Source organism: Mustela nigripes, chromosome 7 (assembly GCF_022355385.1).
Source record: "Mustela nigripes isolate SB6536 chromosome 7, MUSNIG.SB6536, whole genome shotgun sequence".
NCBI classification, from domain to species: Eukaryota; Metazoa; Chordata; class Mammalia; order Carnivora; family Mustelidae; genus Mustela; species Mustela nigripes.
Window position 1 is genome coordinate 57,389,086 of NC_081563.1, and position 16,305 is coordinate 57,405,390.

The following is a 16,305-nucleotide window of genomic DNA, read 5'->3' on the forward strand; positions in this document are numbered from 1 at the left end:
GGAAGCAGGCTCCCCGCTGAGCAGAGAGCCCGATGCGGGACTCGATCCCAGGACCCTGAGATCATGACCTGGGCCGAAGGCAGCGGCTTAACCCACTGAGCCACCCAGGCGCCCTGGCCACATTCTTACTCTTACTGCTGTTCTTCAAACCAGTCCCCCCGCCCCCCCAATGCTGGGACTGCTGGTGACCTCAAACAGAGGAAACACCTTCCCTGTCCGGAGCCTGGGGTGGGGATTTCCATAGCAGAGGCACTGGCCTCTGGTGATAGAGTTCTTTCAGTTTTGCCACATGATCTTGTGGCATAGGGCTGGGTCCAGGTGCAGCTTTAGTTATTTCTGGAAACACTTCTCCTTTTCCTTGACTTCACTGATTCACTGAGTCTGGCTGCCCAGTCTTTCTCTCCTCTGAAGGTGATTTCGGCTCTTCTGCTCAGACCATCAGGCATTTCTCTAAGGGCCAGAATCTCCCATGATGTTTCTGAACTCTGTACACATTTCCAGATGAGTCTGAACTTAGGGATCGGGTGAAGTATAATAGGATATCTATCGCCCTCTTTTGCTCAACAAAACCCCAGTCACTGCCTCTTGCTTTGTTAGCCGTGGTGATCTCTGGGTGGTAGATCACAGGTCATAGATTTTCTTTTTGCTTATCTGTTGTAAACATTTCTTTGACAAATTTGCTTTACTGTCCAGGTTTTTTAAAATGCATTTCAGTTTTCTCTTATGATGCAGTTTTACTCCTGCAGAGTTTCCAGCTCCTTCAAAATCCATGCGTGGCAAAGAGCGTCGTAACCCTCATTCAAGTTAGAGCAACTCCATTTCTTTACCAAAAAGAAATACCTTCAGCTATTGTCTGAACTTGTACCTTGTTGAGAACTCAGCCAGAGTTTCTGCTTAATTGTTTGTTTTGTCACATTAATCGAACAATGAGAGGGTACTGGCATTCTTCACCCACGATGTGGAAGCACAAAATCACATTTCTTTTTAGGTGTGGGGTGGGCAGGGCAGGGAATGTTTTTTGCTTTTACATCTTAGAAATGTTATTCGACAAATAATCAAGTTTTAGGTACTTCTTCATGGGGACTATGGTGTTCAAGCTAAAACAAAGTTTAAATTTGGACATTGTGTGTTATATTTTCAAAGAACCTGTGTGTTTCTTTATACTCTTCCTTCCAGAAAGTTCAAAAGTATGAGTTATTGTCTCTCCACTTAACATACTTTTTTGGGAGGGAAGAGGGAAGTTATGTAGCAAAATTATTTTTCTAAATTGTAGAAGTAGAGTATCTTCAGAATTTTTAGTGTTTAAAGGAAAGACCATGCTTCCTAAGGCAAGGTACTCCTTAAAAAAAAAAAAAAAAAAAAGACTAATATATCTTTTTACTGCTGTCTCTAAAAGAGTGATGAGACATCTGCTGGGGTGAGAACAGGGGAGAATTGCCAGGGGGATTCCTGACACTGGGGTAGAGCCTTAAAGCAAAGTGCCTTTCATCCTCAAAGGGAAAAGGGGTGGAGGCTTAAGAAACTAGAGGGAAAGGGACAGGCTGGGCCAGTCAAGATTTCCAGAGCCCCTGTGCCCACAGCTCCCTTCCACACAGCTCCCACCACAGGGCCAGCATCTCTGGGGAGCTGTTAGAAGTACAGAATCTGGGGGCACCTGGGTGCCTCAGTAGCCTAAAGCCTCTGCCTTTGGCTCAGGTCATGGGGGCTCTCTGCTCAGCAGGGAACCTGCTCCCCTGCCCCCTGCCTGCCTCTCTGCCTGCTTGTGATCTCTGATTGTCAAATAAATAAATAAAATCTTAAAAAAAAAAATGCAGAATCTCCCACTTCACCCATGAATCAGAATCAGCTCCTCCAGATGATTAACCAGCAGTGTCTATGGGCACTGGCTAAATTGGTGGCTTGTGTGGCTACCCAGTTGAGCAGTTTACCTCTAAACCAAGGACAATGGGGGGAAGGTGGGCTAGGAGATAGACTGAGAGAGATCATTTAATTTATAATATATTCTAAATATAATATATAAATTTATGACACTGGACTACATGCTCAGGGTTTGGGTTTTGTTTTGGGTACCAGGAAACGACAAAGAACACAATAAGAGTGTATGTGTATTTGGGGGATGAATTGTTTCCCTTTCCCCTGCCCTCTTGTATTACTGGTAGTCTTTGGATGGGACCAAGGGACTAACTGCCCCATTGGTAACAGACCCTGAGCACATGGTAAGCACACCAGTGAGGAGATTAGTCACTCTCATCAAGGAAACGGTAGAGTTTTTCATGAAGGTCCCCATTCTTCGGGCTCCAGAAATTACTGGAAAGGGAGTTGTAAGCCTATGGGCCTTGGCCGGTTTGGGCATGGCCCAGGATAGAGTAGGAACGGAGACCTTAGGTGGGAGGCAGCCATGGGCTGGGCTGGGTAGTCTGCTCACATGGGGCCCTGGGTTGGCGTCCCCTTACACTACCCTTGTTTGTCAAGTACTGGTAAGTCTCGGTCCCTGCCCCTGATGGGGGACCTGTTGATCCTTACTTTGAGGGCTCGGATTCAGAGTTCCATAAGCGCTCTGGATTCACTCAGGTTAAACTTCTCACCCTAAACAAGTATGAAAATAAGGGACTGAACACAGCTCATGGATGAGTCTCTGGCCTGGTTCTTTTTGGCTCTGTCATGCACCAAACCTGGCATTGTCCTTAAGACCCGAACCTCAGTGCTAACTCATGGTGGTTTTTAGCTATTTACTCTCCCTAGTTTTTCCATGTTTAGAAGTTCCCTTTTTACGTAAATGTGTATGTTTAGGTTAAAGTTCACATTTTTAGTTAACAGTCTAAACTATTAAATCTGAACTGGAAAATACACATTCGATGTTGCATAGGGCTAATTATTTTAATATTTCTGATTTTGTTTAACCAAGTGCTGTAGTATGTCTGCTCTGGGATTCATATATACACAATTACCTAATTTTGCAACATGGGTCCTGTTTACTTCAAAAATAATTTTGAAGCATTTACCTGGTATGCTTTGAAATTTTTGTGTTTTTCTGGTATTGAATATATTTAGCTGTTGTTCTCTGTTCAGTAGGCTGAGACTTGGGTGTGCTTACCATGATTTTGTGTGAAAACTGATGAGGCTTACAAATTATTCTATAGGAAAACTAGAACCCTCTGAAGGGAGGGAGTTCATATTCCCTTTTCAGTGGTCCCAGCTGTATTCCTGAAGGAGAAAGCACTATCAGGAGCTGTGCGTACAGCTTACAGAGGAGATTGTTTGGGTAGCCATTTGGAATTTCTGTCTCCAGTGTTGTGTGACTACAAGTGAGGGAACCAGCATCAATTGAGTACCTACCACTTAAGCCATTCTGCATGAGGTTTTTAGCATGCTGATCACAAAATCAACCTGTCACAGAGGAAGAGTTCCCCCAGCCGCCCCCTGCCAACCTTGGGGTTTTAGGTCTGCAGGGTATTTGCTTGAGTACCTCACAATCCAACTGTTTTTGTGTAACATTAAACCAGCTTCAACTTAAAAAAAAAAAAGAAAAAGAAAAAGAAAGTAGCTCTTAAAGAACTTTATGTGGGCAGTATTTGTTGTGTGAAATGTGTCCAGGCAGGCAGGACTCTACAGTGAAGGCTCTGATGGACAGACTCATGCCTGGGACTCCTGAAACAAAGTGTTTGTAGACACACAGAATGACCGCCGAAGGTCCAAAACCTGAAATGTCCTCTCTGAGACACCCTGAATGTGTTGCTTGGTCTCTCTTCTTCCGTTGACTGGGAACCATACCGGAAGGATGGGGATCATCTACTTCTGACAAATCTGTGATTACATTCAGACCTTACCAGGTTGGCAGTACCTTTTGGGTCTTGGGTAATCAGAGGTGACCGTACATCTTGTAAGGGGGAGCTGTGCCCTAAGCGGAGAATGCAGCAAACAAGAAAAGTGCAGATGGTCTGGCCCCTCCCCACAGAGATGGGGTGGAGAACAAATGATCTAGCAACCCAGCTCAGTAAAGCTATTGCTGTTGCTCTCATTGGTTATGAATGGCCTGTGGGGGAAGGAATGTGCCTTGACTAAATTTGGGGGAGATCCTCTAATAGTAGAGGACACACAAAATTAATGCCTGCACTTTTTCTTTTAGATTTTATTTATTTGACAGAGATCACAAGTAGGCAGAGAGGCAGAGAGAGAGGGGGAAGCAGGCTTCCTGCTGAGCAGAGAGCCCGATGTGGGGCTCGATCCCAGGACCCTGGGGTCATGACCAGTGCCAAAGACAGAGGATTAACCCACTGAGCCACTCAGGCACCCCACCTGTGCTTTTTCCGATACTATATCATCCCCCTCTTGGCCTCACTATCTCCTATAGAAGGATCATTTGCCAATTGCTGGAAAAATCAACTTTGCCTGAATGTTTAGGAAGCTATTTGGGATTTCCAGTGTTTTTCTTCCTCTTCAAGAATAATAAAGCAGGCCCACATTTCAGGGTTGGTGGTGGTCATGGTCCATCTCTTCTGCTCCCTACCTCATTCTGCTGCTTTGCTCCAAAAGAACTTCTGGGCTCACAAGCTTTTTCCCTGAAGAGGTCATCATTTCAAGGGAACTGAGATCTCATTTAAAGTTTCTAGTTAAGAAAATCCAAGGCTCTTGTCTTTCTTTGGCTTTCCAGTGGCAGTTGTTAGGGAATGAAGCATCGATCCACCCTCTCAGCTCTATCCACCCCTGTGTCCGATGGAATACGACGACAGGAAGGCAGTGCTGGCTCTCCTGTTTACCCTCCTTCTTTCATGCCCCCCCACGGTGCTGACAGCGGCCAAGGAGGTGGTGAGATTTCTGCCACGGCGCTAGCTGGGCCACCTGTGAAGCCACTGCCAAAGTCAACATGTGCAGCCTTTGTGTCTGGCCAGTAGGTTTCATAATGGTGGTTAATGGAAGTTCCTGTTCAGATGCCCTCGAGCTCGTTGTGTAATTCTGTCTCTAGAGCTCCCGGGCATCTTCTCTTATGTAAAAGCACGATCTTTAGGGAGCTTTAAAAATTTCTCTTAACTGGTCACTTGGCAAGGTCCTTGGAGGCTCCTGTGAGTGGCCATTAAAGGAAAGAGCAGTAGTCCTAGTGGCCGTTCAGTAGAAATCTGTTGTAGTCCTCGTGTGGACCAGCTTTTGTTCTGGAAAGGTGGAAGAGAGGGCACACAAGTGACTAAGCAGTGAACTCAGAGCCCTGGGACTGTTGGTCTCAGTCAGAGGTGGAGGAGAGGCAGATAAATAAATAACCATACTATAAATTAGAACCAGAGAGCTCTGTGGAGGGGGGCCTGTGAGTGGGTCACTTTGGATGGAAACTGAGGAGAGGATTAGGGAAGGCACGCTCTCTGATGAGCGCCGGCTGACATATGGATGGAAGTGTTGAATCACTACATTGTACACCTGAAACGAATATTACATTGATGTTAACTTACTGAAATTTGAATAAAAACAAACGAAAAAAGAAGCTGGAAGCCTGTTTTAAAGTCTTCTTTGAGGGGAGAGACGAATTTCTGTGAGGGTGAAGAGAGGTGAGAAGGGTTCTTTGTAGGAGCGGTTGTGTCCTCTGTCTTCAGGGCTGTGTCTCAAGACCTACAGAAGGGCCTGCCCGAGTTGTGCAGCCTGAGGGCCTCGCACTTTCTCTTAACCCAAGAGCCCCACCTTGCTTGGTTTAACGCTCAGCCATTGCTGTCCGGAAATTCTTAATGTTTGTCTTTTTGCTTTGGCAGTGGGCCCTGCGAATCATGTAGTCAAGCCCTGCGGGTGGTGATGGGGCGGTAAAGGTAGCTTGAGCCTAGAAGCTGTAGGAGCTGAGCAAGGTGTGGCGACAGGGTTGTAGAGGAGAACCAGGGAGGCTGGCGGTCTGTGGAGGGAGGCTGACCGCAGACAGACAGATATGGCAGATACCAGCAGCCCCAGTTTACACATCTGGTGGAGATGGGCTGCCTTCAGGCCCTGGGACCAACAGCCGAGAGGGTTATAGGAGACAGCAGAGGCTTTTAGCTGGGCTGCAGAGTCTGCTCGCCAGCAGGAAGGCAGAGAAAGGATTCCCCAGGCCAGTGGCAGCGAGGCAGATGTTTTGCAGGAGTGGGGGTGAGGCCCTTTCCAGAAAGACCCGGAAATCTCTGGTGGGACAGCTTGTGGAAACACGCACCACAGCTGCTGAGCTGAGCAAATGACCTACAGATCAGGGTTTGTGTCAGTATCAAGAGCTTCACTAGAACAAATATTCATCCAAAAATAAACTTCCCGCTCTTCCTGTTTTTATAACTTGCCTATTTCCTCCGAGTTTGAGGCCGGTCTCCAGCTCCGCGGGTTATTAATCTTCAGAGGATCAAGACCTCTATAGAAGTATTTCCTGTACATGTTTTATCTACCCAGCCCTAAATTATTTTCTCCAAATGATAAGAGAACTTTTCCATACTGGTGTCAGACTTTTCCTTGGAGAGGTTTCAGTGAGGCAGCACGGTGAGTAAGGCCAGTCCCGAAGGGTTGAGCCCAGCACACGGGAACACCGGCAGGGGTGCGAAGGGACCGGCCGTGGGTGTCTGTAGGTGCCCTCAATCATATCACCTCCCTCTGGATGACCAATAGCTCCTTTCTGGCCAGAGCCCCAGGAGATGAAGTGATTGCCACAGAGGGCCCGACTGGAGGGGGTTTTAAGCACCCAGCTGAATATCCACAGGGGGATCATGGTTCCAGGAATGCTTCTAACCCCTTTGAAGAATTTAAAACACCCCTCATTGGGCCCTAATTTGTTCTTAAAACATCTTCCAGCTTTGCCCTTTGAAAAACAAGGGGATGAGGGTATATTTGGTGCTCATGACTGTGCACAAAGAAGAAGAGAAAAGCCATGTTGACGCCAGGCCAAGTTCAGACCCGGCAGACAGACAGACAGGCTTTGGTATGTAGGCGTGAGCGTTACCGCTTGCCTGCCTCTGGGAGACGATCTTTGGTCTTCTACCTTTCTGTGCTTACAGATGTCAGGCCAGCACACAGGTGAGTTTGTTATTTTTGTTGGGTTTGTTTGTTTGTTTGTTTTTTGTTTTTATTTTTTAATGTAAGCCTTCTTGTTTGACTTGCAGAGAGGCCGTGGGGACTGGGCTGCGTGGGTGGTGGCTTGCGCCGCAGCGGAACTTGGAGGGAAGCCAGCTGCCTTTTCCAGAGGCCTTCCGAGGTGGGGCAGGGATGTCCTATTTTGCACGGAGCTCCGCCCATCCCTCTTGGTGATCCAGGTGACTGAACTGGGAATTTCTGTGCTGTGCCAGACCACAGCCTGCTGCTCTCGACCCATGCTCGTCCCATCTCCGTAGCCCCTGGCCACCTGCGCTGTGGTGCCCTCCGAATGAGGCTGGTGTGAACAGAGTGGAAAGTGACACACTGGGTTTTGAAGACTTATACTACTACTGCTACAAAGAATACGAAATAATTTCTCATTAGTAAATCATTTTGGTTACTTGTGGAAACAAGAATATTTTAGATATATTGGATTATGTCAACTATATTTTAATTAGTTTTGCCTGTTTATTACTTTTTTAAGGTGACTACTAGATAAATCATAATTGCATAGGGAGCTCGCATTACATTTCTATAGGTGGGTGCTGCTGCTCGTCTGTGTGATGAGATCAGCTGCCAGTTGTGGCTTTGAAGGCAGGACGTTCCCAGAGGCTGGGAGGGGAGGGGAGGCCCCTCTCCCTGGTGGCCTGGCTGAGGGGAGACCCAGGCCTCAGCGGAGACTTTCTAGGGCAGTGGGTGGGACAGCCTTTGGCGAAGCAAAGAGTTAATAACTTCATAAGCAGCAGGGATTTTTAAAAATCCTTTCAAAAGCACCCCTCCTGGCTTCTTGTTGTTGTTGTTGTTGTTTGTTTTTTAGCCTACTTTGCAGACCAGTCTCCTTTATGGAAGCTTCCCCTCTGCTGCCCTCTCCCCCTTCAATTCAGAACTCCCCTTGTCAGCATGGAACCTGCAGGGATGGTGGTGTCCTTTGGATCTTACTGTTTTGTTTTATGCTCTTGTTTAGATAGTTCATCTGTCCCCAGGTCAGGCTCCAGTCGCTGTCATCCCAGGAATGACCCAGTTAGGCTGGAGAAGCTACTATTTCAGACCGGTCCACCTTTGGAGTGGTGGGCGTGAAGCTTAGGAAAGTCCTGCTCTGACAAGGACCGCGGTACAGAACCACAGCCAACCTCCTAATGTCGAGGTGGCATTTCAGGATAAGGGTGGGTGGGAATCCCACTGGTAATTGAAAGCCCAGAATAATTCCCCGTTGCAGGGAGGAGTTTCATGTTGACTTCAGAAGACAAGGAAGCTGTTGGATTGTACAGTTACCATTTGCCAAAGACTCTCACATGATGAAATGTCTCTGCTTGGACACCTGTGCCCAGGGATGGGGTTTCTGTCCTCAGCCATCCCAGCAGCCCTGCACCAAGGGGCTCCATAGTCTTGACGAATTTTGTCCACACTTCTGTTTTGGAATACCAAGTTTTTGCTGGAATAATCAACACGAGAACCAACATTTCTTAAGTGCCCATTCTGTGCAATGTGCTTTAGTACACATGCAGTTCATTGGCGTCACAGACTCTCGTATACCCCAAAGTAGGAGCCATTGTGTCCCTTTTTGCAGATGGAGATCTGAATTTAGAAAACTGAGACACGTTCCCTGAGATCTCCTAGCTAGAAATCGATGAGGCGGAAGTACAGCTTGGTTTGTGTGACTCCAGAACTGAGGGCATTACCATAGGACATCACTCTGCGTTGCCCAGACCAGCCTGTGAGCATGTTGTTCCATTCTGCGCATGCATTTGTTTATCAACATGTCTCTGCTGGTGCAGGCTGGGACACGACATCAGGGAGGGTTTGATTCTGGGTTGTTGCAAAAACTAAGCTTAAAGTCGAGGAGTACTGTTGAGTATCTTAGCTTTGCTAGGAGGACACCCTCTCACATGGCTTTTTAAAATGCTATGTGCTGGGGCGCCTGGGTGGCCTAGTCGGTTGGGCATCTGCCTTTGGCTTGGGTCATGGACCTAGGGTCCTGGGATTGAGCCCCACATCTGACTTTCTGCTCAGTGGGGAGTCAGCTGCTGCTTCTGCCCCTTCCCCCACTCATGCTCACTCTGTCTTTATTTCTCTGTCTCTCAAATAAAATAAAATTAAAAAAAAAATTGCTGTGCCCTGCAGTACATTTTCCCCACATGGCTTTTGCCTCCAGTGGAGGGTCCCAGGCTGCCTCGAAAGATGTTCCGTTGGCCTCTCCAAGGTGCCTTGTAGCTTAGTGCAGAAAGGGCAGCCCCACGGCTGACTGGCTGGTTTGGTGAGGTTTGGAAATAAGCGGAAGGGTTAAGAGCTGTATGCTCTGGAATCAGGCTGTTCTCTTCATCTACCTCTCGATGGCTTTGTAGGTTGGGCTCTTTGCTCTCTGGGTGACTGTCTCCTCAGTTGTAAAATGGGGATACTCAGCACCCATCTCAGATAACCACTGTGCAAATTAAAGAGCACACACAAAGGCATAGTTACTTGGCACATCAGGTAAATGTCAGTTAACATTTCATGACGATATGTTCATTAATGCCATTTAATGCTGCATGATGGATTAGAGTGCTATACAAAATGTACCAGAAGATATGATTATGTGGCCCGAGTTTTTTGTTGTTCTAAGGCAAACACATTAGAATTTACACCTTTGTGTCTGAATACGTACCTTTGTACTTGAGTGTTATGTCTTTCAAAGCTGTGACCTCACCTCAGGAAACAGCATGCATATCTTGATCTCCCAACCATTGGCTTGAAACATTTTCAGAAGCCTTTCCTTTTTGGAAATCTCAGATGAAAAAAGATGATTTTATTAAGTATTTAAATTGTGAAAGTAGGGGCACCTGTGTGGCTCAGTTGGTTAAGCCTCTGCCTTTGGCTCAGGTCATGATCCCAGGGTCCTGGGATGGAGCCCGAATCAGGCTCCCAGCTCAGCAGGGAGTCTCCTTCTCCCTCTGCCTCTGCCCCTCCCTTTGCTTATGCACGCACACACACTTTCTCTCTCTCTTTCCAGTAAATAAAATCTCTTCAAAAAATTAAACTATGAAAGTAAATTTGAAGTGTGGAAATGGCCTTAAGTTCATTAGAGCTCAGTTTGATTAAGAATTTGCGAATAAGCTTTGGTGATAGGTCTGCTATGGGTTAAAAAATGGTGTTTCAACTAAAAAATAAGGGTTGGGTTTGTTTTGTTTTACACTGTAGTGGTTGGCTCATTTATTAGAAGACTAGCCTTAAAGGCAGCCCCCAGAAGAAGGGTTCCAGGGAGCTCTTGACTTGGGACAGCAACTTTGGAACACTAATAGAGGCTGCAGAGCAGAAGTCTTAAAGGCAGGGTTTGGGGTGAGTAAATTCATCTTTACACCTAGTGTAGTAAGTAACCCCTGCTGCTGAGCTGGCATTTGGGGCTTGTGTAGCTGGTAATGGGGCCAGAAGCAGAACGTTCCCTGCATCCAAGGAGTTGAAGCCAAAACCTGGCTTTGGATGTTGACTTGCCTTCCACGTCTGTTTACCCTTTGCGATATGTGGAAGTCAAATCTGAGAGTGTCAGCCTGTGTCAAGGGAAGGCCTTCAGGTGGCGTGGGAGACCTTCCTCTTTCTTGTATTGCCGTGGACGGCTGAGTGGCTAGAAAGCACCGCTGAACTGGCACTCACTGGGGGTGGAGGAAAATGCATGTCTCCATGGAAAATGATGGAAGAAAGCTCAAGAGTTTCATCTCTTGAGGCTCATGATGACCAATAGGTTCATCTAGAAGGGATGGGCCCCCAAGCAGCCTTTGGATTATTTTTTACAGGTGGAAATTAGAGGTGCCATGTTCAGTATATCTGAGTTTGTCCTCGCTGTGGAAAGAGCATAGGGCTTTAGAATTTGGCTGGTCGGACTCCAGTGCTGCTCTCGATGGCTGGGTCGCCTCTGGTGTCATAACTAGAATTGCCTAGACTTCATTTCCCTCATCTAGAAAATCAGAACCCGGTTCCACTTCAGGATTGTTGGGAGAAAGGGTCCTAAGAGTTGCACATAGGAAGAGCCTAAACAGATGCAGACCTTCCACCTCCCCTCGGCCTTGGAGAGTGACACTAGAATTAACCCCATTGCCATGCAGAAGCCCCTGGTCACGCATCAGATATGCCACCTGCTGCGGGGGAAATGTCCCCAGTCCTCTGTGAGGTGAGGCTTGTACTCCTGAGAGGAGAATGGCCGGTTCTTCCCGGTTCTTCTCAGCTTTGAATAAGGCCAGCTGTTTAGCAGTCAGCCCCTCTGACAGACAAAGCTGCCTAAGACCCTTCCACCTCTTAAAAGCTTTTCTGGAGCTAACAGAGGCTAGCCTTAGCAAGAGGCACACCAGCACTTAGTGCTCAGGTGAGTAAAAAGAAACACCCAACGGAATGCTCTTTATGAACTTGATATTGATTACTGGTCATTTCCTGTTTGGATTTAAAGAAGGCCCACCTTCAGGTTTTAATCTGTTTGCCAAGTCCCTAGTTTTTACTATAGTCCTAGTGTCCTCCTTGATCACACAGATCATTCAGGGCAACTTGGCCTGGATCCCTGACTTGGGGGTCCCAGTGAGACTGAGTTCTAGGCCAGCAGGGTCACAGGCAGGCTGCAGCAGAGTGTGTGGTGGCCACTGACTCTCACATTTAACCCCTGACTTTCCTTGAACCGGCCCATTAGGTTCCCAGAGCTCTGGTTCTCAGTTCCCATTAGAATTACCTGAGGAACTCTGAAAAAATCCAGAAATAGGGGCCGTGTCCCAAACAATCAAATTAGGGACCAATATTTTTTAAGAAATGAAACAAACTGCCAGGTGATTCCAGTGGACAGCCAAGTTTGAGAAGCAGTGCTCTAGGTGATGGGATGAAAAGCCTTCTGCTACAGTTCCCTCCTGAGTTGACTTACCTTGGCAGGGTCATGAACTCTCTCCTCTACGGATCACCTGGGGCCAGGGTGTCCCCTCTAGGGGCTGAACTGCCTGTTGCAGTCAGTAGTGAGGGAGGTCTCCGTGGCATATAGCTATTCTAACAACCTATTTTCTTATGAAACGTCTTCCACGAAGGTAAAAGAGAATAGTGGAGGGGATCCCATGCCCTCATCACCCAGCAGTCATTCCTGTTTCCTTTGCCTCTCTACACACACTTTCTGGAGAGGTGAGGGGTAGGCTGGAGGATTTTAAAGCAAATTCCAGACATCATTTCATCCATAAATACCTTCATGTACATCTCTAAGAGATTAAAGACTTTATTTTTTTTTTTTAAGATTTTATTTATTCATTTGACAGAGAGAGATCACAAGTAGGCAGAGAGGCAGGCAGAGAGAGAGAGGGAAGCAGGCTCCCTGCTGAGCAGAGAGCCCGATGCGGGACTCGATCCTAGGACCCTGAGATCATGACCTGAGCCGAAGGCAGCGGCTTAACCCACTGAGCCACCCAGGCACCCGAGATTAAAGACTTAAAAAAAAAAACAAAACAGCCACAGTACCATTATCACACCTAAGAAAATGAACAGTAATTCTTTAATCTCATGTAATAGCAAATCCGTGTTCAGTTTTCTCCCAGTTTGTCACAAAAGTGCACTTATACATTTGGTTTCTTCCAATTAGGGTCCAAACGAGTATAATTCATTTTTAACAGTGTGACTTGCACCCTGGGGTAATTAAACCATCATTGTGTGCGAGCACAGGTAATGATGCATCCGCAGGTCTGAGGAAAGGTGTAAATGGCATTTGGCTCACCAGGTGTTTGTGGGGTGGTCTCTCTTTGCCCCTTATCTTCCTTAGCCCTTCTGGTGAGACCTTGACCTGTCGTGGAGGAAGTACTCATTGAGGCCCCAGTCACAACCACTTTTGTGCGGCTCTGCTTCTGCCTGAAGGCATAGCTCATTTGGTAAGCTTAGAATAGAACCTCAGCCTGCTTGTAGAGTGTGAGTCAACTCTGTGGATGGTTTTGAATTTCCTGCTCCTTTGCTGAAGACAGTGACTGGGAAGGGCTGAAACTGCCTCTTGGGGGTCCTCCCTGGGCTCTGCTGAGGGGTCCTGCTGTGCTGGTTCTGTTGGACTTCACCTGGGACTTGTGCCCTGATGCAGGGACCAGCCAATAGCTCTCAGCCCTGCTTCCTTAGGGTGCAGATGGGTTCTGCGAGTCTTCCCCTCCAGCTGAACCTCTGGATTCAGGTCCAGAGGGAAGGAGAGGGTTGCTTTCTGGCCTCTGAGGACAGAAAGAAAGCTACCTAACCCGTTGGCGCTGTGTTGGTACAGTGTGTCCCTTCTAAGAGCTAGAATGCTGTTAGGATTTCTTAGAGAGAGGTAGATGACTGGATGGCCCCTGGGATGAATGGGTGGCAAGTCTTTAGGGGGAGTGAGCAGGAGAAGATCAGGATAGAGAATGGGCAGTCTAAATAAGTGAACTCTGGCTCCCTGCGCAAATCTCTGTGTGCCTACCCCATATGCGTCATATCAAATCAGAATCTCCTATTTCTGGAACCATATTTTTTGCTTTAGAAAGGCTTTGTCTTGACTTTAAATGGGTTTGCAGTTGGAAGGTTTTTATTCCTTCTTTCTCTGTATCATGGTCCAGTTAATCACAGAGCAGTAAACAAGCATCTTAATATATAAAGGCAACTCTGATCTCTGAAGTTGTTTGTCACAGGATTGTTTTCAATAGCAAAAGGTTCAGAAGAACTTCAGTGTCCGTTAATAAGGGACTGGTTAAATCACAGTATATCTTTTTTTTTCCCTACTATTCCTTTCATTTTATTTATTTAACTTTTAAAATTATTTTTATTAACATGTAATGTATTGTTTGACCCAGGGGTACAGGTCTGTGAATCGTCAGGCTTACACATTTCACAGCACTCACCATTGCACATACCCTCCCCAGTGTCCATCACCCAGCCACCCTATCCCTACTTCCCAACCCCCAGCAACCCTCAGTTTGTTTTGCGAGATTGAGTCTCCTATGGTTTGTCTCCCTCCCGATCCCATCTTAATTAATTTTTTTCTCTCCCTACCTCCCACGACTCCCTGCCCTGCCTCTCAAATTCCTCATATCAGACAGATCATATGAGAATTGTCTTTCTCTGACTGACTTAATTTGCTCAGCATACTACACTCTAGTTCCATCCACATCATTGCAAATGGCAAGATTTCATTTCTTTTGATGACTTTATAGTATTCCATTATATATATATATTTTACATCTTCTTTATCCATTCATCTGTTGATGGACATCCAGGTTCTTTCCATAGTTTGGCTATTGTGGACATTACTGATATAAACATTCGGGTGCACGTGCCCCTTCGGATCACTACATTTGTATCTTTAGGGTAAATACCCAGTAGTAGTGCGATTGCTAGGTCGTAGGGTAGCTCTATTTTGAACTTTCTGAGGAACCTCCAAGCTGCTTTCCAGAGTGGCTGCACCAGCTTGCATTCCCACCAACGCTGTAGGAGGGTTCGCCTTTCTCTGCGTCCTCGCCAGCATCTGTCATTTCCTGACTTGTTAACTTTAGCCATTCTGACTGGTGTGAGGTGGTATCTCATTGTGGTTCTGATTTGTGTTTCCCCGATCCCGAGTGATGTTGAGCACTTTTTCATGTGTCTATTGGCCATCTGGATGTCTTCTTTGCAGAAATGTCTATTCATGTCTTCTACCCATTTCTTTAAATCTATATATATATATATATATATATATATATATATATATATATATATATAAAATTATATTAATATAATATATAATAGCATAAATATATAATAAATCACTATATATATATAAAGATTTTGTTTATTTGACAGAGATCACAAGTAGGAGGAGAGGCAGGCAGAGAGAGATGAGGAAGCAGGCTCCCTGCTGAGCAGGACGCCCAACGCAGGGCTCCATTCTAGGACCCTGGGATCATGACCGGAGCCGAAGGCAGAGGCTTTAACCCACTGAGCCACCCAGGCACCCCAAATCACAGCATATTTTTATGGCAGAATATTGTACAGATGTAAAAAGGGAATGAATTAGTTCTGTGTTTCCGTATGCAAAGATTCTGAGGAGATAAAAAGCAAGCTCCAGAGCATGTAAATAATATATTTGTATAAACCCTAGAAGGATACACAAAAGACTTTCAAAAGATGGTTACTGTTGGTGTATTGGGTGGGAGAAGGACCAGGACAGGTGGGATGTGGCAGGAGTATACTTTTTTTTTTTTTAAGATTTTATTTATTTGAAAGGGAGAAAGAAAGAATGAGAATAAGCATGGGGGAGGGGCAGAGAAGAGGGAGAAGCAGCCCCTCCCCTTCTGCTGAGCAGGGAGCCCAACACAGGGCTCAGGATCATGACCTACACCAAAGGCAGGTGCTTAACCAACTGAGCCACCCAGGTGCCCCAAGGGAGTATACCTTTTTATATTTTGATTTATGATCATGAATATGTTACCTAGGCAGAACAATTAAATTTATATCCTGCAGATAAGTTGATGGCTTATCATGCCCCAGATAATCTTAGAGGAGCTTCTGACCACTCCTTAGCTGGTGTGTTTGGAAATGGATCAGTGAGCCTATGACCAGCCCATGGAATGTGTGCCATATTTTCCCCATGATGCCCTGCTCAACAGCAGATGATAAATATTTGCTTCTTTTCTGAAGCCCATGGGCTTTCCCCCTTCCTCACCCTGAACTAGAAACTGAGCTGACAACTGAAGTTTAACCAGAAAGGATAGGGAAGGTCTCTTGCCATGTCCTCCAGTGCAGTTGGTTTCCCTCTTACGGGGAGAAGAAGGTGTTGTAGGGGAAGCTGTGGGCCCGGGTTAGGGGAATTGGGATGGCTTCCGTTCCCATTTCTTTTCTGTCCATGCAGTCTTTTGTTTCTCCCTTGGCATCCCGTGTGCCATATTGATTGTGTGTTTGTATTTATTTCCAGCTTCTACAGAGTGGTAGCAAAATCCCTTCCAGCTGAACTAGTCCCACCCTAGTAGCTAAGAATGTTCTGAGGTTAACACTTGCTCTGCACTTGCGGCACATTCTTAGTATTAGGGACATTTCCTCTAGGGCTCACAGGAAACAAACAAATGGAATGCATGGAACAGTTTTCTCCCTCTTGGGTGGAGAAAGAGGGGCAGAGAGAATCTTTGGGGGAGCCTTGAAGCAAAGAACATGGTTGGAGTGAACTTTGTTTGAAAGTATTCTGAAGGGACGCCTGGGTGGCTCAGTCGGTTAAGGGTCTGCTTTCGGCTCAGGTCATGATCCCAGGGTCCTGGGATTGAGTTCCGCATGGGGCTCCTTGCTCGGCAGGGA

General features: G+C 46.4%; 1 protein-coding gene across 2 annotated transcripts in view; it reads left to right on the forward strand.

Moving 5' to 3' along the window:
• Positions 1 to 16,305, forward strand: part of SPRED2 (sprouty related EVH1 domain containing 2) — a 116,569-nt gene that overhangs the window by 37,778 nt on the left and 62,486 nt on the right. Inside the window, exon 2 of one of the 2 annotated variants that reach the window (XM_059405961.1) lies at positions 7,089 to 7,238. The exons of the other annotated variant lie outside the window; for it this stretch is intronic. The gene's annotated coding sequence lies outside the window, so the exon portion shown is untranslated. The remainder of the gene's footprint in view (positions 1 to 7,088; positions 7,239 to 16,305) is intronic. 2 annotated transcript variants of the gene reach the window in all.